The 22,768-nt window shown below is 39.7% G+C and overlaps 1 long non-coding RNA gene across 1 annotated transcript; it reads right to left on the reverse strand.

Annotated features, from left to right (window-relative positions):
• Positions 1 to 2,268: 2,268 nt before the first annotated feature.
• LOC117934666 lies at positions 2,269 to 10,314 on the reverse strand. Its single transcript, XR_004654534.1, has 3 exons — positions 10,209 to 10,314; positions 7,176 to 7,181; positions 2,269 to 2,280 (listed from the first exon to the last, which is right to left on the reverse strand). It is a non-coding gene; the product is annotated as an uncharacterized LOC117934666 (long non-coding RNA).
• Positions 10,315 to 22,768: the final 12,454 nt, after the last annotated feature.

Genomic DNA, 22,768 nt, shown 5'->3' on the forward strand with positions numbered 1-22,768 from the left:
TGTTTAATTCATTAGACTATTTTGGCCTGTAGGACCACAACATCCCAATCGGATGAGCTCCCAGAGGCCTACGTCATCAACACCACCTAATGTTTTGATTTCCTTAAAAGTGGATTTTAAAATACCTAACTGTTTTAACCATTTCCTTATTATAGTTTTAGCTATCAGCTGTTTATTTATTACTTTTGGCTAGTTAAACTGTATATTCATTATTTTTAGCTATTTTGTTACTTCAAGCTATTTTAACAGTTTACCCATTAGGTCTAGCTAGCCGTTTATCCATTACTTCAGCTATCTATTTCCAAACTGTATTCATGACCTTTAGCGATTTCAACTGTTAATTTGTTAGCTAACATTTTCATTAACAATTGTTTTTCCATTATTTTTTTTAAAGATTATTTTTAAGTTTTCAACCTTTATTGCCCAATCTACCAATTGATCCGGGCGCCCATTTTATTCATTATTATAACTAACCATTACAACCAAATGGTCATTACTTTCAAATCTAGTAATGTATCAACTTCATTATTTGCCTAACTATTACATAGGGTTTTTGAAGTAACTATTTCAACAGTTTAACTATTTTAACTTATTATTTCAAATGTCAGTTTGACCATTACTTATTAAAATATTCTGCTGACTTTATTGTTAACTAGTTCTCATGCAGACTCTTTGGCAAAACACATTCTGTAAGCTACTGTTACACAGTCCTGACAATTGTCTAAACCTGCAAGATTGAAAAAAGCAAAGCATTTTGAAAGCTGTTGGCCAAATACAGGTGGTTACCGGCAGAAGTTTGGTCCGGCGAACAAAGTAGTGCGGCGCAGCAAAATCATTGCACCTTCTTCTGGCCGAAAACCGCTTTGTACCAGTACCGCCATGATCAAAACCTCTTCCCCTCTGCTGTTCTCACTTCATTGAAATGACTGCAGGCGACAAGTTATTGCGCTGTGGAGTGTACTCTGCGGTCAACCTACAGTACTGAGCTGGTAGCTTTGTGGTTCTATTTCCACTATTACTGTACACACAGAAACTGTTTTTTAATCAAATTAGAACTTCTAGATTTTTAATAAGTTGAACTACTCTACCATATTTCCACAGAGCCCCTGCTAAGTCTCACAGTACATCAGTGAGTATAGGCTGCATCAGCGCATATTTGCAGTTTGTTGTGCCTCATCTACCATCTTGCCTCAGCTCTGACCATGCCCCTCAGTGGGTGGGCGGGCGCGTTGTGTGTGTGTGTGTGTGTGTGTCCTCCGCAGTCCAACAGGCCGAACGGGGCTCACAGAGCAGATTGCCTGGCTGCTAAAGAGGTGCAGAGGCCTGTGGTGCTCCCACCCTCCCTTCACCCACCCATTGGAGCTCCGCAGATGCCCAGGTACAGTTAGGGCCCTTGTGCACACAATCCCCTGCCAGTAGACGGGACGGGTGGAAGGAGAAGTGACAAGCACGGCCCCACGCTGGTCTCCAAGCTGTCCCGCAGATCTGCTCCCTCAATTTACTTTTTAGCTCTCTCTTTTTCAATGTCTTCTACACACAATGTCCTTTTTTGCCCCAAATGGGATTGAGAAGGAAATGTGGAAGCGAGGGAAAGATAGACGGGAGGGCAGGGGGAGGGAAGGAGGCCCAGTGTGAAAGAATTGTGTTGACAGTGGGAGAGCCGGAACAGAACGTTGAATGCCCTTCATTATGAACAGTTGGAGGCCGCGCGTGGCAGGCCACATCTGTCTCCCTAATGTTTGTGTGTATTGCTTATTTTTTTGATCGTTTTGCCCTTTCCTCTTATTCCAACCATTGTTGAAACACCTCTCATCATTGCCGCTTCATAACCATTTCTTTATTACAATACCCTTAATGGAAATAGCCACTATTCACTGTGGCTAAACTAATTTGCTGTGAATACAGATTTTATTCCCGTCTTTTTTTCGCCCATTGTTTCTCAGAAAATGACAAATGGATGGCTGGATTGGGCCTCTGTCTAATGTAATGTAAGGAATTCTGATTAGAGTAGAAGGGATTGCATTGACTAAATCACCCATTGCAGTGTATCAAATGTTCACCGTGGTCAATCACACCGCAGTATCCGGGATGCGTGAAAATCAAGGTTTAAAAGCTGAGAAAACAGCAAAGAAAGGAAATCATGATAAATATGGAATAATGCCAGAAATAAGGAACAGAGAGACTGGCAGAAGCACAAACAGAAAAATACAAGAGAAGGTGAAAATGGCAGAAAGGACATGCATAGTGTGAGCACAAACCCATTTTGGCTGTGAATTGCCACTTTTGTTTGGCATGACCTCGGGCAGGGACAGTAGCATGATGGGGCTTATGGTGACAAGGCTTATGACAGGAGATGTCAGAGCTCTGTGGTGAAACAGCACATATGGACTAGCTGCTACAGCGAGCCAACTGTCATGATGCGAGTAAGTTAACTTGTGTAGAGAGGACACAGACTAGGAAAGAGAAATATACTGTCGGTCTATCTGTGTATGGTTACTCTTTTTAAGTACTTTTAGTTTTATGCTAATTCACTTTTAGATCAACGTTTGTTTCTGTTTAGTTTTACTTTGTTTTTCAAAAGGTACCTTTCTTCTGAAATAACCAGAATGTGTTCTGAATAATTAGCCAGAAAGCGCATGCATCACACATTGAACAAAAGCAATGTTTGCTGTAATTTTGGTTAGTTTTGCTGCTCACATTTTGGTTAAATTTGTTTTGCTGATCACATATTTAGTTATGTTTGTATCAGGAAACATCTTTGTTGAGCAATAGTGGTAGTTCATGTGCTCTTATTTGTTCACAATAAAAAGACTGTTATACTGGTCGGTGATGTGTTCTACATGTTTGCTATTTGAATCATACATTTTGATTTGAGCTTTGCTAGCAGCATGGCCAAAGCAACGTGTCTTGTTTGGTCCCCCACTCAACAACTAATGGGTGGATGCTATGCAAACAGGTCCAGAGAATTAAGTTCCCCAGAGGATGACGCCTATTGACTTTGTTAATCCCCCGTCTGCAACTCAAGTGCAAGGTGTAATGTGTGGTTTAGAGTGAAATGTCTCAACAACTAGCCCATTGGATTGATTGTCATGAAATTTGGTTCAGACATTGATGCCCCCTTCAGGATGAATTGCAATAATTTGGTGATTCCTTAACATTTCAGCAGGTCAAAATTAAAAATGTTCCAATCTCAGCCTCAGCTGTAATTTGTGTTTTAATGTTGTGCTAATCAGCAAATGATAGCATGGTAACATGCTTAGCGAAAATGATGAATGTGATAAACACAACAACTTAGCATCATATGAAGAGAACCAGGGTTTACTTCCAAAGTTCACACAATACAAATGGTATTTTTACTGCAGAGGCTATTCCGTTACGAATGTATTCGGATGCAATGTAGGTGTTGCATTTACCATATGCATGCCCCCTTTGTGTTATTAAATGTGAAATAGAAATAGAGTGGGGAGAATTCATCAAGAGGAAAACATGGGCATGGCCCCATATATTTAATTAGATTTCAGTAAATTTGAGAGAAGAGATCCTTGTGCAGCACTAACTCCATTAGATGAAAAGTAAGCTCTGAGAATGAGTACTATAAGGTGAAGCATGCTCTCTGTCAATTGATACCGAATTAAACTATTCATTTCAAGGATTTTTATTGAAAAACGTGTTCTCCTAAAAGGTCAAAATGCCTTATCTTAAATGAATTTGTGCATGTACTGTCACTAATGAAAATGAAATGAATTGTTTGGATTTGATGGATGTCAAAGTGAACTGACCCTACCCGTGATGTTTCCACTTGTGTCGGTAGCCGCACCGTACATGTCTTGACCCACTCTTTCTCAGTGGGTGCTTGCACGCCGATTGGTCTACCAAGGTTTTGGACTAACTTAAAAAAAAAAGTTGACTGGCTTGTCCAGCCCTCTCCACATCCATTTGGATGGAGCTCTTCATATACTCTTAATGGTATAATTGAATCTCCAACTAAAACGTGAGATCAAAGTCAACCATTTGCCGCGAAAATTGCTCATACTGGAGGAAAAGATCAAGTGGCGGACATCACGTAGAATGTAAGTACATGAAAACTCTCTCACAGACACACACACACGTGTACCATACATGGACACATTTCACACAAGACATACAGACTGGTATGTGCATTCATACCCTTGTGGGCAATTATGCACTCCACCAAACACATGTAGAGTGTAGGTACAAACATAGGACACATAGACAGATTGGCACAGACAGGTATGCAGAAGGATATTCCCACACATGCTGGGAGCCAGTACAGAGACGCCCCACAGATTTGGCATCCTCTTGACCCCTCCCGAGGGCACTTAAAAGGCTCGATGACAATCTCCCCCTCCCTCTTTTTGATCTTCCTTCCCTCCCTCCCATCTCTGTCTCTACTTCCCTCCCTCCTTCTGTCCTAGCTTTGGCCTCTGTCCAGACAACCAATCACATTGATGGCTTTGTTTTCAACTCCGTCAACCCCTTTTTCCTCCACCATCGCATCATTTCCTCCTGCAGTGTGGGTAACATCCAGGAATCCAGGGCTGACGAGCCCAAAGAGATGTTTTAGGAGACTGCCAGCACTGCCAAGCCAAACTGAAACTGAACCTCACACTGGCGCTCAATCAAGGAAGAAAAACTATGATGGGACGGCGTTGTCACTGCTTTGAGCTGCACAATTAAGTTTTAGATGATTTTAAAAGTTTTTAGTCCATATATGTATCTGCAATTTTTTGCTATAATTAAACCGTATAACTATCCCCTTAAATCTAAAGGTGTAATGGGATAGTTATATGGTTATGAGAAATATTTCTAAATTAACAGTACTTGACTACTTTTAAGTGAAATAGATCTCCACAGTTTTCCTCAGCATTACAGAGCTTTTTTACATCTTTCAGCTCATTGTTTTAGATTTATGACCTGCAACTAAATTGTTTTGATTCATCAGTGTAGTTTTACAGGTGCAGCAACCAGCTGTTTTTAGTGAAAAGGTTTAAGAAAGTTTATGATGTCCACCTGGCTCCGCATGGGAAACAGGTAAATTTAACAGCTGGTGAAAAAATAGTGGAGCATTTCGCTGCAAAGGAGCCAGACATGTTTCTCAGGAAGCGATGGAAATAAAAAGATTTAAATAAAAACAGAGAGTGAATATTCCTCAAATGCACAGAAACAGGGAAAAACCTGTTACTTTGCATTTGCTGCTTGATGAGTCACGGAAATGTTCTGCAAATAAATTCACCATAGCACCTTTATACGGTAATAACTTTTCAATTTTGTGTTTGTTTCTGCTGCCCTACGTGGCCGTAAAATGTGTTATTGCAGGTTTATGGATTGAATGAATGAGTCATTTGAGATGGCCATCGTTTTAGTGAGTCATTACACTAAGGTGAGATCATTTAGATCTTTAAACTTCCAAGCTTCAGCCCTGTTGATTCTCGTTCCCAGTGAAAATCCATATCTATCTCTTGATATGACAGCACATTTAAACTTTTCTAATACTATTAACCTCTGATATCTCAAATTTTAACTATGTAACTTTTGATGAAAATGTGCCACTGCGGTTGGTAGCTGGTAATTATGGACTAATGGAATATTGAGTTTTTAAGTCTTCTAAGTTAGACATTTGAATGAATCATTAGGCAAATTGGCTTATTTTGTGGTTTCACCCCACCTTAACTCTGCAAGCTGAATCACCAATGCCAGTTACACAGCCAAATCTTGCCAAACCAACCAAAAGGACTGTAGCGTCATAGAGCTACTAGTTAAATAGGTATCTGTCTTGATTACCTGAAAATCAATACATGCAAATTGCAGCATATACAAAAGACCAGGGAGCTTGTTAAAGCGCTTTGCTGTGCTCACAGAACTCGGGTGACACTATGTAAGCTTCATTAATTAATGTTTTTCTTTATTTCACTATTATTTATGATCCCTTTGTCAAAAACCTTTTTGCCCATAGCCTTCAAGCCCCCAATTTAGCAAGTAGATGGCCATTATCAGCTGGCAAATTAGCCTTTTTTGTTCAGCTTTAATCCTCATGGACACGCTCCTTTTGTTCGCTCTATTTAGACTCAATTTGTGCTGTTTTTTTTGTGCGATATTATTACTGCCGAGAACTCATGCTGCGGTCTCGATCTAATTCTCTCTTTTTGTGTGATAGTTGCTTTTTAAGTTGTAGAAATGGCCTTGCTCAACAAGTAACAACTTTGAACAAGTTTAAAATGTTTAAAGGCCTTATTGTTCTAAGAAATATCATTTAGTAGGCCTATTATTGTATAGCGTATAAAAAGGTAAATAAAATCTTATTACAACATAAAACATGAAAGAAAGCTGACTATTTATGGCGAGACATCATGTTTTACTATGATCACACACAAACACATTTTATGTGGGGCAAGGGGGAAATATGAAATGAACCAATTTTTATGATAGAAACATGCTATTTCATTTGGGATTAACTCTTCCTTTATGAGGGCGAATATGCAAATGTCACACTAATGAACTTAAAGTATTCTCTTTGTGGGAACTGATTAACCAAGGGGCTCCTCGGTTGCACATTTACATTTTTCTCAAGTCAAGTCAGGGTTCTCGAGTCACAAATTACAGTGCTTTTCCAGGCCAATTACATTGAACAAGTGCACCATTATCCAGTTCTGAACATCACACATGTATATTTGCCCCCTTCATTTTCTCAAGAGTGCTTCAAGCCAAGGGCTTCTCCAGTGAGAGGACAAGAGGAAACAGGGGAAGTCAGAGAACGGAGGGTGGAGGGAGAAATAGACAGAAGGCAAAATAGAGAGTGTGATTAAAAAAAGTGCTGCGGGGAGAATAACACATTGGAGGGATATACTGTACAGAAGCAGTAGACTTATTAAGTCATTTTCACACATATAAATGCCAATCAGAATTAAGTACAGGAGCTATTTTTCCCCGCAGAGTTGGTGTGAGGACATTTTTAAGAAATTATTGAAAGTGACATAAGAACCAAAAAAACAGAATTAAGGTCAGCAACTAGTTCAGGAGCAACACATGTGCACAACTGACACAGAACTGGCCTCCTATTGGCGTGATATTATTCAATATGATTGCTGGTTGTTATTTGCATTGTTGTGTATTGTCCAGTCAGTATGTATTGAAGCGCTGTGACTTGATGTGCCCACATGTGCCTATTTCTGTCCCCATAGGAACAATAAGTTAGTGTGACATCACCATGGCACAGACTTGGCCCCATTAGAATGCTTTTTTTCTGTGCTCTCGCATTAGGCAAGAAAACGGCAGGACTTGCATAATATTGTTGGAATCCCATGAGGATACAGTACGAGGGAGATGGCATGAGAACCCGGCCTCTTTTCCCATCAAGAGCATTGCACCCAGCTACTTACATGTAGCTCTGCTGGCATTCAGGCTCAGAGTGACACCCCCTTTTTGCAAAACAACAATAATGAACCAAAATCCAATCTCCCAACAGAGACAACTCCTATTGGAGTGACAAATGTTCAGGGGCCATCTCCAGCTAGCTTTCCGACTGTTCTTTTCATTACCTTTCCCTCTCTCACTTATTCTCCTCAGCAGCCGCTGCCGTCTCCACTCCTCTCGGCATGAAAAAGACACTCCAGGAAGTACATTTTGTGCAAACTCTCCTCCCGCTGCTACAGCTGATTTCACAAATGATGGTGAAATGGCCGGGAGAGCAAAGGGGTAAATGAAAAAAGATTGCTGTTGCAAGCTACAACCTTATTCCTCCATTCTCCTTTTTCATAGATAACAGGGGATGATTAGAAAACAGCAGATGGGAGGGCTAACATTAACCTCCACCAGGGCCATGGTGAATTTAGTTTAAAGACTCCCCCGTACGAACTCACTTCTGAGGTCACACACACACTCACAGACACACACAAAAACAAACAGATCGGAGCAGGCCTTTTGCAGTGTTAACGTTAGTTGTAGTGGGTGCATTTCTATCCAACAAGCTATTAAACAAGCTAGGTAAAATTACATTATATTACACTAACATAGCAAACTATTTTTGTCATGACTAATTTATTAATTACTCAGCATCATTTCTAACTTAGAAAATAACAACTTCATCTGATGTTAATGTGAATAATTTAGCATTGAAAGGCCTACTTACTATATTCCACAACTAACGTGACCACCAGTAGCCTATGTTCTCTCATTCTCTCATTCTCTCCTGGGGTCAGCCGGAGCGGCCGGGCTTGTGTGTAAAGCAAGCAGTGGACCAAACCACTTTGAGGCAATGGAGGGGGGACTGAAAATGTTTCTAAACTTAAAAAGCATTTTTGGGGATGAGATAGTTTTACTACTTGCACAGATATTTTTAGTAAACATTGTCATGATATTTACATTACACAGCATTATTAAGTGATATTTCGATGGTGGGACAACCCTTAGATTGGGCGGGGGGGGGGGGGGGGGGGGGGGGGGGGGGGGGGGGGGGGGGGGGGGGGGGGGGGGGGGGGGTCCTGTGGTGCTGCTTTACCTTAAGCATGCATTCACACTGACTGCGTCAGTCCATTAGACGGAGCGGCGAAGAGGCAGTTCTGCCCATAGCAACTACAGGGCGGAGCTGAAAAAGAACAAGTTCTTCTGATTGTAAGTGACAGGTTGTATGCTGTGTAGGTACAATATGGACAAATTGGAATACAGCAGTACTAATGGTACCTGGTTGCTCGCTGTAGCAGACAGCGCATATGTACAGTGCATGTTTATCACAATGGCTTTGGTGTATTGTTTTGAGCGGTCAGTAAAACAGCTTCACAAGCACAACCATTGGTGCAACCTGACACTATAGCCTGTGTGCCATGTCCTGAATGCTGCTACATCTTGTAAACTGCCTGTTCCCCCTGGAACACATGATGGTGATATCACAGCAGAACAACAAAATATAAAGCAAAATAAACCATACGGATTTATAGTATTCTGATTCTGTTTCTGGTGTTACCATGCCTCTCTTGTTTGTTTGCTTCCTAAACATTTGCGCTGCTGGTCTCGATTCATACTGTTGGATCAGGGCTTAAATTTCTCATTACACTTTCTACTGATGTGTATATGATAATACCACTTCATCCGATGCTGCACCTGTGTCTGATTTTGTACTGTTGACTGCACAACACTGGAAATGAATTGATCCATCATATCAGATTCTGTGGCGTGCCTTAGTAATGTCCTGTGATGAGACAATAACAAGCATGGAGCAGAAGCTGTAAATATTATAATTATTGGTGTTTGTGTTTCATGAATAATATTGCCATGATGATGGATAGATGAACATCTATGGCAAATAAGGACAGAGAAGAGTCCGTAGTATTTAAGGTTTTTAGGTAGTATTTATTGGTAAGACTACAGAATGGGTTTAGCAGTAAGGTATGCATGGGCTTGGTGGATTGGGACAGTTGAAGGGGAACTAGGCAGTTTTTTTTCAGCTTAATTTACCTTAACTGATCAGCTTCGGAGTCATTGGAAGGGTTATATGACTTTTTGCGTTGAATGGTGGTCGTCCTACTCCCCAAAACAACAAATGGATCCAAATTGCTTCACGGCAACGGCACACATACGCCCGTTCAGGAACCAGCTAACAAGCTAGCGATGGAGTTTTTCACACTATTGTCATGCCGGCAATAAAGAAACAGAAACTTAGGAAAACATGGTCAGTTGAACAGTGAAAGAGGAAACAACGGACTGACTGAGCGTGGAGTCAGACACAAGTTCACATAGAAGCTGCCAAATATGTATTCTGAAGCTGTAGGGGGAGCGCTATAGAGAAACCTGGAAGCATAAAGTGAAAAAACAGCAAAAAAATTGCCAAAACTGCATCGCGCTACTGCAGAGCTCAGCACCGTTACAAGAACATGCAGATTGATACATATAGGCAGACATTTTGGGGGGTCAGGACCTACTGCATTTGAGAGTTATCCCCTCCCAAGTTTGTCAAGCCGAGACTGCATGCAACAAGGTTTTAAATAGAAGCAACACATTTTTAGAAAAATCTTTATTTTTTTAGAAAGAATCTTTCAAAAGAGGTGTACTTAGTGTCTTCATTAATTCATTTGTGTGTTTTTGGCACACCGTGCACTTAACCAATCAGTGTGTCATCTACCATTTCCTTTAAAAGCCAGGCACGTTTGTCAGTTGTCTGAGTGACTTCAATAACGTTAGTTGTTGAACTCCAGTACACATTAAAGACACACAAGTGGACCAATCATGTGACCTCTCTTCTCTCTATGGGCCAATCAAAAAAAGTGCAGCCCGTTCAGCCCACGCAAATAGACCGGCCCACAGGGAAATTGATCTTAAGACTTTAATTCAAAAACAATTAGGAAAATCCAACATTTTAGGCACACCTATTTTCTTTGTGAATGAATAATGTATTGTAAATAAATAATTGTTCTTCCTTGAAATACATGGGGCATAAGTATATTCACCCCTATGTTAAATTCTCACATAGGCCAAATTTTATTTTTATTTTTCAGGACACTATACATCATGATAAAGAATTAAAATAGCCCCAAATCATCACAGACCCTTCACCATACATAGAGATTGGCATGGGGAACGTTCCAGAAGATCATCTCTCAATGCAAATCAACCTAGCTATTAAGCTAACTGAAATAACACCACGCCAAAACAACAATGGTGGACGTGATGGACAGATGGTTAATCCAATCACCTGTCAGGTTTGTGAAAGTGCCTTCCCTTTCCCAAACAATTTCAGATGATGGCTTCTCAAATGGTTCTTTGTTCAACATGCCAGCAATTCAAAGTGGTGTGTCTTTTACACAAAAACGTGTAACACCCCATAGTTTAAGTAAGGTCCAGTGTAGGATGAAGTGCATCCTAAACACCTACACCAGAATGTCAACTATAGCACAATGTTCCAACCTGCTATCCACAATGGTATGTTCTGTTATGCTGGAGATTTGTTACCCAAGTCCCAGTAGGATTGGAGAGAGCATAACTCCAGGAATGCATAAATGCAGAAAATGACCTTCTACTTTATGCTTCTCTGCAGCCAAACTGACGTGGCCATAACTTACACATTAACTTTGAATGCCAGTGGATGTGCATCACGAGGGTCCGTGTATTTTGGGTCAAAACTTAAACTTTAGCTGTAAAACCAAGATAGTGAATGTTACATTGGGTCAGCCAGCTGCATTGAAAACAAGGGCCAATGTCACACTCGTACCTTTGATACCAATCTGCTCTCCACTCCCCATTTTACAGGCACTGCACAATGGGTGACAGGGCCATCAGTGTGGCTGGCCCTAACCTCTGGAATGTTCTCCCTCAGGGTATGCGTCACATTGTTGTTTTTTTAAAGGCCAAACTTAAAAGTCACCTTTTTAGATTAGCGTTTCCTGGTGTTTTATATAATGTGTTTATTTTGAATGAATACATGATTTTGATTGATTTTGTGAAGTGTCCTTGGGTAACTTGAAAGGCACTGAAAAATGTATTATTTTTATTATTTGAGTTGTGTATAACGTACGGAAACTAGGTACATAAAAAGGGCTTTTGAAGAAGCATGAGTGGCCTTGTTGTTATCAGTTTTAGTTTGGGGGAATGTGAGGAAAAACTGTACATGTGTAGTTATAGAGGAAACACAGCCCTCTATGATCATTCAAATCAATAAGCAATGGAAAGGGGTACATGCAGTCGGCACTGAGGATCAAAGTGTGCTGATATCAGTGGCTCAGCTTCGATCTATTGCAGCATGTCTGCGGTTAATGCGTTTCAATCACTCTATACTTCTTAGGTAACCTAATGGAAAGGTTGGGCATTATTTTTCCGGCACACTCTTTGCTCTCCATGGCATTAGGCATCAAATGTTGAAAGCATTATCAGTAACATACTAAAAGGCCAGGAGGTGCTGATGCAGTGCTGTTAGCAGGCTAGTAAAACAATTAGGGTAGCGCTATAAATACAAACTCAGCTGATTTGAGATGAATAAATGGCCGTATTCAGTTTTCCTGTCAGCTGCACTTTAGCTTAGGCTTCTGTTTTATCACATTAAACCTTCAGTGTACAGCTTAGCTTATGGTAAAGGCCTGCGTCTATTATAATAAAGCAAAGTTTAATAAGGAAAGAAAATCAGATAAGTGCACCTAATTTCGTTTTGGGGCATTATCTATATATTAGTCAAGGACACGTTGTTAGGCGTCAGTGTCTTCTGCAGTGATTCCTGAAAATCAACCAATCTCTTTGACACGCAACAGCTTGCTAAATCAGATAGCACTCACACAACGAGTGCATGTTTCACATCATGGACGCTAGGCACCAAATTAGCGGTCGCAATTGTACACGTGTGAGGTAATTTTAAATACATACTGGAAAGTGAAAAGTGCATACTCTTCCAGAAAGTCAGTCAGTGTGGTCAGAGCAGTCGGCAGAGTAATAGAAGAGAGGATGAGCACTGCTCTCATTATTCACTGAATCAATAACTACCAGATTATGTGAAATATTAACCCTGAAAAAGGTGCCGTGTGACTGAAAATTCCACAAGCTCAACATCTTTAGAGTTTATTCATTTGGAAATTTAGCCAAAGCTTTAAATAAATCAAGATACGTTTCTGAAAAAAGAATGAAAACATTGGGAACATCAGGAATGATAAACTTAAATTGAAAAATGTGTAGTTTTAACACTAATGGCGTTTTAGTTGTTTATAAAATAGTTTGTACTAACCCTTAATTTATCTTGTTGTGGCCATTTAAACACCCCAGTTGACACCGAAATGTAGTGTGATTAAACCAACAAGCTAACTCGATATTTTAAAAGCCAAATTACATCGGCTGAATGTCAACTGGGCGCTGCACACTGCAAAGGGGCATCTCAAATCTCCCAATGAAAAAGTTTAAAACATATACATAAATACCATAGCAAGCCATCAACGTCTTGTGAATATACACCTCTTACACATTGATAAAGCAGGGGAGAGTATTAATAAAAAGTGAGAAAAAAAATGTGCCTCATAAGCAGACTTCACTTAAAGCAAATCGTTGGTGGGGCTGAGCAATTTATGGGTACTTGGCCTGATGGTGCTCTCCATAATGCACTGGGAGACTTGGTCAGTAAACCTGAGGGCTTCACTCTCATTCAGAGATAAATAATAAATAAAAAAGGCCTTTGCTGCACACGGTTTAATTAAGGGCTTCTGGGGAATTATAATCAACGCTAAAAGAGATGCCATGGTGATTAAGCATAAATCCATAACTGTGGAGCAGACTGCACGACTAATCTAATGAGCCTCAATATTGCTCATCCGGTAAACAAGTGAGTGTGTATGTGCAAGTGTGTGTGTGTGTGCGTTTGTGTGTGTGCGTGCATGCGTGTCCAAGTGTGTGTGTGTGCGTGTGCGTGCAAGAGTGTGTGTGTGTGCGTGTGTGCGTGACAGTGTAGGTGCAAGTGTGTGTGCAAGTGTGTGTGTGACAGTGTGTGTGTGTGTGTCTGTGTGTGTGTGTGTGTGTGTGTGTGCGTGTTACACGTCTTTGAAACTTTCTGAGACTGTCACAGTCTGAGGCTGACGGAGTTTGTGTACTTTGGGGGTTTATGTGTGTTGGTTTCTCAATTATTCCTAATATGGTTCATAATGCTTGCAAAAGGATGGGAATATTTAAATTCTGGCCTAAAAGGAAACTATTTTGGGTGAAAAAAACATTAATACTGGCTATTAATGGTTTCTTCAATATGTGCTTTTAATATAAGTGAGGGGGGACGAAGGCCTCTGTATGTGCAAAAATACATTCCGAAGTTCAGCAGACTGACATTCAGCATGTTTCGCAACTCATCAAATACCTCTAGGAAAATTACAAGTCACCATCATTTATTTTTCAATATGCATACCAAACCCCATGACTATAATTTATTGCATTTTTATTTTTTAGATTGGATTACATTTTCAAATAGTTTGAGATCTGGACAGTTACCCATCTGACACCGAAACCTCTGCCAAGTTCCCAAATCTATGCTGACATGGAGCAAGGCCAGCAGTCCCACCAGGGCAAGAGCTGAAGGCTTGTGTTTGGTCATTCATTAAATGGAGACATTCGGGGTAATGGGATGAAAATACACAATATAAAGTGACAGGTATCAGAATTAGGTTGCACTCGGATTCCTCAGGAGAGTCAAAAGTTTGTTGAGCTTGCCTAGCTTGCACAATATTTAGGTACATCAGGAGCCGTGCAATCACAGAAGTGAAGCTGTACAAAAGTAAACGCTTTCTGGAGTTGCTGATCCAGCAACAACTTAGAATAAATCTGGCCTGCGACGTTGTGTATTCAACTGCCACTAAAGAGCTCCACACAAAAATGAACCCAATTAATAATAATTTATATTTACTATGTCACATTGCACATGGATCTAAGAGCTGGATAAAATACAGCATGCAAATAAAGCTTGCATTTAATCACAGACATACCATATATTTAAGATTTTCATAATGACCCTTTCATGTGCATTAAACTTTGAAACTTTAAACTGTATATTTCAAATGCTAATGTGAAAAGAGATGTAAATTCAACATACTTTTAAAATGTAAGCACTACTATATTACAGTGTGTGTGTTTGTGTGTGTGTGTGTGTGTGTGTGTGTGTGTGTGTGTGTGTGTATGTCATGACATTTAATAACATTAGATGTCTGAGATTGAAAAGTTTTATGGACTTTCTCTAGAAAATACACAGATATACACAGTACCAATAAAGGTATCTACTACTTCTTGTGGTTAGTTTTAGGATTAATTTGAAATTAACCTTAGAGTGCATACCGTAAAACTGAAGCTGTTTCCATGATAACTGCTACCCACTAGTTCAAAACATATAACAAGTTAAAACATTTGTTTGTTATGGGGCTAAAAACCCAAATGGCCTTAAATGCTGTGCTGTCCAAATTAAACTATTCATCTTCCACGGCCGTGGCATAAACTGTATAGTGGGACCATGGCTCCTGCTGACCACTAGTTCAAAATATAGCAGAAGAAGATTTACAGTTTAGGAGCCAGGAGCCAAAGAGGCTATAGCGCAATGCTGCTTAGATAAGTATAAGCATTTAATCACATGTGTAATGATGACTTTCTCTTGTATTATTTTTAAAGACATATATACATTCATACAGACACACACACACACACACACACACACACACACACACACACACACACACACACACACACACGGACTTACATTACTAGCTGGTCACTTTTTCACTGGACTCAACACTGACACTTTGATAATAATATATGGTCTTTTTATCTTTATTTGACGAATGTTCTTATTGTTATTATTACTGTTGTTATTACTGTTATTACTATTATTTTCTTTAAACTTTCTTTTTTTTCTTTCAAAAACTGCTGCTGGAATTTCCTTGCGGGAGTCATCCCAAAAGGATTAATAAAGAGAAGTCTAAGTCTAAGGCTGTAACTGTCATAAAACATTGTTGTTTGAGCTCTCTAACAAAACATTGGTCAAACTACTGTACTGTAGGGTCACACACAACACTGAATGCAATTTAACAGCAGCAAGGGTTTTAATCCGTTGATGTAAGACAAGCCAGATCACATTGTGCATTATTGACTATAATATTGATGTCAGGCATTCATGAGAATGCTGGTTTATATTGATTGCAATGCATCCCATAGTTGTGTTGTGTTTACTGCCAGCACTGAAGTGATTACTTTCATCATTCGCCACTGATCAAGAAATGCATTTAATTCCCAGATGGATAAAAAAAATAAAAGAATAATTAAAAATAATTAAAAATGGTAAAAATGAAAGAAAGTAAATTGTTTTCAAAATAATGAAAAAACATCAAGTGCATATTACTTTAATATCCCATTTAACACCAGCCAGAGAAATATTGCCTTTAGCAACCATGGTGTTAGTGCAGCTCTTTTTTTTTTTCTCAGATGTTTCTAATCAACTCTTTCAGTGTACATCGAATGCCGCAAGCCAGTGCTCTAAATATGAAGAAAGGCAATCATTTGTGGCCACGCAATGGATTTACTGATGAAACGCTGAAGTATACACACCTTCCCAAGACAATTTCTGCAGAGATTGAAATATTATTGTGTTCTAAAGTTGGAGGCGTGTTCCTACATTTGGAGTACATTGTTGTCAACAACCATGTGCATAATGTATGTAAATGAGAAAAATGTTTTGAGGTATGTTTAAATTACAAATGCTAATGTAATCCATTGCATAATGCACTTGTGGCCGAAACACAGTAAAAAGAGAAGAATAAGAGTAGAAACTTACGACTTAATTGAAGGATGGAGATGGAGTTTCAGGTAAGATAATGCAAGTGTAAGATACAGAACTTTTCACATTTAAACATGGGTGAAATTAAAAATACTCCCACCTTGGTTTTCCATATAAACTACACAGTGAAAGATATGTACAACACTTGAATTAGACACCACCTAACATTATTATGGCTAAATAGTCAAAGCTCAGATAGTATTTAATGCTACCTCGCTGTCCATTTAGCTTGGCTTTCATGGCTCAACCGAGGACCTTAAATGAGCACACACTAAGCGGACAAGAATAGCTTGCCACACAAATCGCTTTGCACACATGCCCCCTGCCTACTTAGGAAAATGTCACCAGTATTAAATCAGAATATGATATTTTTAATGGGTTAATTCATTCCTATAGTCAGATATTTATGAACATCCTCTTAAAGCAATAGAGAATGGGAAGCAAATGTCTAATCAGTGATTTAGCTGATATACAGCCTGAAGGGTGCTCTGGTGATGATTATTACCAGGAAATAGAACATATACAATATTATTTTGAACTTTAACACCCAACTGGGGTTCTTCATATTGTAATAATTCATGTGCTCTTATCACCATACAATCCTCCTGTGCACCATCGCACCTTTCCTGTCTCCTATCTTTGCCACTGCCATTTACATTATTATGCAGCTTCAGGTCAGAGGAGGGTTTAACTCATTTGTATTTGTCATGCTATCGGTGAATGGACTTCTGATTTTGCGAGCAAAACGTGTCAGCATGCCAATTAACTAGCATGGTTTGCTTTTCTGCTTGTTCTATTGACTCATTCCTTTAGGGGCCAAATCTAGAGGTGGGGGCCCCAGGTGCCACCACTGAAATGTGCCCCCCCCCTGGCACCCCCACCCCAATCAATTGAGCTAGAATGCTGCCGGTCCGACAAATTTGATTTCCTTTGAATCAGAGTTTGTCACTTTGCTGCCTGTTGTGCCAATCACTGCCTTTCCATTAAGGAAACGGATATTTCCTTTAAACACACACTGTATGGAAACTGTGTACTTTGTTGAAATTTTGAAGCCAGTTTAGAAGGAAAAACATATTGAACTCATTGTAGATCAATTGTTGCTGTACAAAATAAATTGTGTATTTCTACTTTATATCTGTCCCCTGTTATTGGAAAACTGTGTGCAGCAAGGTTTTCTTTGTTAAAGTTTGAGGCGTTTATTTGATGTTTATTGCATTGTGTATTGTATTAGGGTGGACAATTTGTAAAAACAAATGAAATTAATAATGAATGTGATATAAGCACATGCATAATGCTGTTCTATCCTATCCAATATTTCCTATATTTCTAAGCAGATTTTCTATGCTGTATTCTCAACAAATCCCCCCCCCCCCACACCCTGCACTTTTCTGAAGAGGGTTCCTGCAGTATTTATTCTTGGACAAACTTAAACTTTCACTGAACATTTACTACACCTTGAAAACTTTACTGTTAATTTCTCACCAACATCTGTCTGCTCTGATCACATCCACCGCCACTCATTTGTCTATCTCACTCAACCACACCTCGCTACGGGCACAATATGCTACTTTTAGGCATCAACTGTGTCAAACCTCTACACATATGGCATAGAAACACCGCGTTCAAAACACATATGCAGAAAAGAAAATGTATACAGAAAAAACAAAAACAAACAGTGGCACCAAAAACTTTCAACAAGGCTTTCTTGGTCTAGCTTTGCAGGTAGAGGAACAAATGTGTATTGAGGAAGTGGATGAGATGATTGATCGCAGGGGCAAAGACGTTACCTGCAGAAACACTGGAAACTCCAACTTGACTGACAAGTTGTGTATCTTCATTACTCACTCAGTGAGAGAGTTTTGCATTTGTATGGTCAACCCCCTGCTTTGCGGCAATCCAGTCAAAAAAACAACTTTATATTCTGAGTAATATACTGGATATTGTTTTATGCACAGCTGTAAACAATTACATAACGGGCTGATTGTAGCTTTACATTTTCTCTCGTTTGTAAAATTCAGGTCTTCCAGTTTGAAATAAGATCTATATCTGCAGAAAACACATTTTTTCGATTCTTTATTATTCTTTCCTTCTACTGCATTTTATTACACTGAGGGCATCTGACTAATGCAATGCACTGCTGGCCTGCTGCCACAAGCCAATTTATAACACCAGAGCATTGGTTCTTCCATGCATACCAAGTAATGCTGATTTGTTGTATTGGCTGTACTTCCTTTCACTGTGCTATTGTTTTTTTCTCCCTTTCCTCACCCCCTCCCAAAATGGTAATACAAGTGGTAAAACACAGCACTTAGATATGGCGGAGAGGTGATGAAGTGGATGATGGGTAGGAAATACCAAAAATAGCATAAACACAACACAGTAGTAGTACTTGAGCAAAATAGGGAAATCTAGTCATGGCAAATGCATTTGAGCCAATGTGGAAATGTTGGCTCAAAATGTGAAAAATGAGAATGTGCTTGTTTGTGTATTAGGTGTGACATGAATGTGCATGAACCTTTTTTGGCACTTTAATACATTCTGTGTTACTGCACATATGTGTGTGTGTGAATATAAGGACATAGGTTACTGTAGATTGTGAACACTTATATTGTATACAATGCGTATATTTCACAACATTTCATTTTCAATACTTTGTGTTGCCCGGGTTACTGCTGCAGCGGCATGTGCTATAAATTTGAAAGGTCTTAAAGGAATGGAAAAAGGGTGGTTGAAAGAAATCTACAGTTGAGAATGATGCAGCACCCTCTAGGGTGCCCTTTCAGTGAACAAAATGTTATATAGTGCCCTCTAAGGTGTTCTTAATGTAGAGAAAAGGTAATTGTGAGTGAGTGCTGCAGAAATGTTGGTAACACTCCATATTTGCACATGAAAACCATATGCATGGACCATTCAAGTACAGCAGGTTAAAGTTGAACCAAAATGTCCGTCTCCAAATTGTGATGGATGTTTACAACAGACAACATGGCTGAAAATGGCATCAATGGCCTTCTTTTTCTCTTCCAATTACAATTGGCTAACCTGATTACAACACATCTTATCATTTGGCTGCAGATTTGTGGCTCTTTTGGACCTGCCTTTATTAACACAAATGACTTTTGTGACAGTTGCATACTTTTTTTTAGTATTTTTTTAGGCTAAATGGAGGTTATGCATTGAAACTCCAGTTCTATGAATACAGGCAGAACCCTCTAACATGCTCTATAAGTTCACCTGCTTTCTTTTGTGGGTCTTGGCTCTGAAATCTCCATGTATTTGCTTGTGCTTATAGAACTAGAGTCAGGATAACCTTGCTCTTCTAACGAAGTCTACGGTCTTAAGAGAGTAAAACCTATTACTCACACAGGGGACGGACACGCACACTCCTGCGCTGAATAACGTCCTGATTGACCTTAAAACATATGCAGACAACAGCAATTGTACTCTACTGATTCTGTGGTATGGTAAAGTGTAGTTATTATGTTTGCCAATGATTAAAGATCAGTATAAAACATAGGTTTTAAAAGGTCACACTTTTTGCATTTGCCTTAGCTTGGTGGTTCAGTAATCCAGCACCTACCACATTTTCCGGACCATAAGTCGCTGTAGAGTATAAGTAGCATCAGTCAAAAAATGAGTCATGAAGAGGGAAAAAATACATATAAGTGGCACTGGACTATAACTCGCATTAAATTAGAAATTTATTTTACAAAATCAAAGACCAGACCTTTACCACACATAAAAAACAGCTGAATGCGGTAGGTGTCCGGTATGGTAATGTAACACAATTGCACACAGAACAACTACCAAGGTGTGGAGACACAACTGCACTGTTGACAAGCCCCTCCCGTCCATCTGTGGACTCGTTCCTTTTGGCCCGCGATTAACTTTCTTTGGTTTCTTCATTGCAATAAGAGTAATTGTTTTGCCAGTCCCTCACTCACTCACTCCAAATATTCTTTGTGTTGCTCAATTACCAGGTTTGGCTGCATATAACACCACCTGCAGTTCGTAATCTGCATAATATGATTTTCTTTTTGGGGGCATTTTGTTTGTGTTGTCTTTAGGAGCAGCATATATTTTCCACAAGCTTAGAGGGAACTCTCACAGCTGTAGACAGTACTGTTTCAGTATAAATCTACATTTAAAAACATGTTAAATTAGATTTGTTTTGATATATAAGTCGCACCTAACTATAAGACCCAGGACCAGCCAAACTATGAAAAAAAGTGTGACTTATAGTCTGGACAATACGGTACTTTTTATACTGTCTGCTTTCTGTTCCAGTGAAAATGTCATTGGTTCACAATGTGTCTGTTTGTAACACAACTGCTTCTTCTGAACAGATGCATTTAAATACTGGTCTATTAATTAAATGGATCATCCACGAGTGCAGCTGTTGTGAGGCAAAAGCATCTGGACTCGGAGCAAGCCAGGGAAAATCGCTGCCTCACCAGGACTTTGCTCAGAACATCGGAAATGGTTTCTGGCGAACTTCCATGTTCAACTTTGAAGATCTGTGCAATACTCAAGCTAACTAACTTTAGTTTTCTGTGGATTTCTTTCCACATAACATTACCATTAACACCACAATAAATGATAAAAAGAAAAATATTCATGAAGTCCTTCAGTTGCATGAACCTTTTTTTTTTTATTGGCACCATAAAATAATGTTCCAGTTTCTACTGCAAGGCTGCTCTTGTTGTTGTGAAGATCTAGCTAAGCATGGAACATATGATGAAATGTAACTGACTCTCAAAGCTAGAATTTAGTACAAATATGTGGCCCTCGAGGGTTAACAATGGGGGATCTGAAGTGAAGAGTCAGCATAATTATCACTTTCAATGCCTGAATGGAAGGGATGTGGCGATCTGGAGGCCACTCAGTGACAGAAAGAGAGAGTGCTTGGATGGAGGCCCAGGAACAAAAGGTTAGCTCCCTATAAATAGCATTGATAGAGCTAGCGCTAATGGCAGGAATGGCTGGAAAAGGCTAGTTTGGAGTGGTGTTCAGTCGGCGACTGCCCCTGATCGCTCTGCTCTGTGAAGATTGCTCTGCACTGAGCACCGTTGAGAGTTCAGACTTGTCACCTGTGCCTTCCATAGCCTAAATCGGCATCTGACCTACTTGCCATTTGGTGAAATTGGCTGACTTCATGCTGGGGAAATATCTGTAAGGGAGGACTTAATCGTATAATATTGGTGCTTGGCCAAATAATATCTTAGTTAAATGTTTCTGAAACTCACAGGCGTAGCTAAAACAGTAGACGGGTAGAAAAAGCATCCCATAACTAAGAAGTCACATGGTTCTGTGTGTGACAGCTGAGGGTCCACCAGCACTCTGCTCTTTTTCTCCAGGTGGGAAAGAGTTGACAAGTGCTCATTGAAATGCACACATGTGAGTTGCAGTGTAAGTACTTTCTACTTCATATGTGTGTATCCATATATACTGTAGATAGTGCACATTGCACTTAATAGCAATCCCTTAATCCTTTACTTCATTCATTTTCACTTTTTTCTGCACCAATCTAATGAAGCACAATGGATGACTAAACCAATAGACTATACATATATTTAATGTACAACACCAATGTAAATTGTGTTCAGTGTTACATTAATTAAATAATAAAATAATTATTAATAATGTGATCTCCTATTGCTGTATGGCTTAGTGCCAGTGAATACAGTACATGAGATCATACGCTGACCAGTCTACAATACACAACGGAAAAAACAGAGATGTGCAACGGGTAAAATTCCACTTTAAGTTGTTAAAGCAGTATTTGACCCATTAAACATCTTTGTTCTTTTTATTTGTATCTTACCTTTAAACTAAAATAAAAATAAATGAATTCAGTACGGCTCACCCTGATGACACTCACTGCTGCCCATCAGTATTGTTTACTGCATCAGTCTGCTAATGTGGGCTTCACTGGCGCGCAGACACACACGAAAAAGAGAGCTAGGGAGCTATGAATCAGGAGATCTTGGATACCCTTACTGTAATGAACCCTCTATAAAGGCTCCTGGGTAATTCAATCTCCATTCAGAAACGTCTCTCTCTACATAACGCGCATTTCATCTGGCTTGCATCAAGATCCGTCTCCATGTCAGCGAACAACTGGGCTCTGAAAGTGGCAGTAGCATTAGATATTGCACGGGCATCGGGCCTAACTGCGCGGATAACCTTTCAGCCGTGCTAACACTGGGAATTTGGTGAGAGCATCCTAGCGTTAATTGGATGGTGCAGCAGACCTTATTTCAAAAGCGAGCCTCCTCAGTTTGGTAATTGTTACCATTATGAGTTGACAACACCACTCACTGCATTTCAAGTGATTCCAAGCCCTTGCTCAGTGGCATGAATATTCCACCTCGCTGTTCTCACCAAGCTGTCTCCAGAGAGTCAGTGCTCATCAGCCCTGAATGGGTGTGTGTGTGTGTGTGTGCTCAGCCGTTGTGGCTGATGCCAATCATGCTGAAATGTGCTAAA

The sequence above is a fragment of the Etheostoma cragini genome, chromosome 19 (assembly GCF_013103735.1).
Source record: "Etheostoma cragini isolate CJK2018 chromosome 19, CSU_Ecrag_1.0, whole genome shotgun sequence".
Lineage (NCBI taxonomy): Eukaryota > Metazoa > Chordata > Actinopteri > Perciformes > Percidae > Etheostoma > Etheostoma cragini.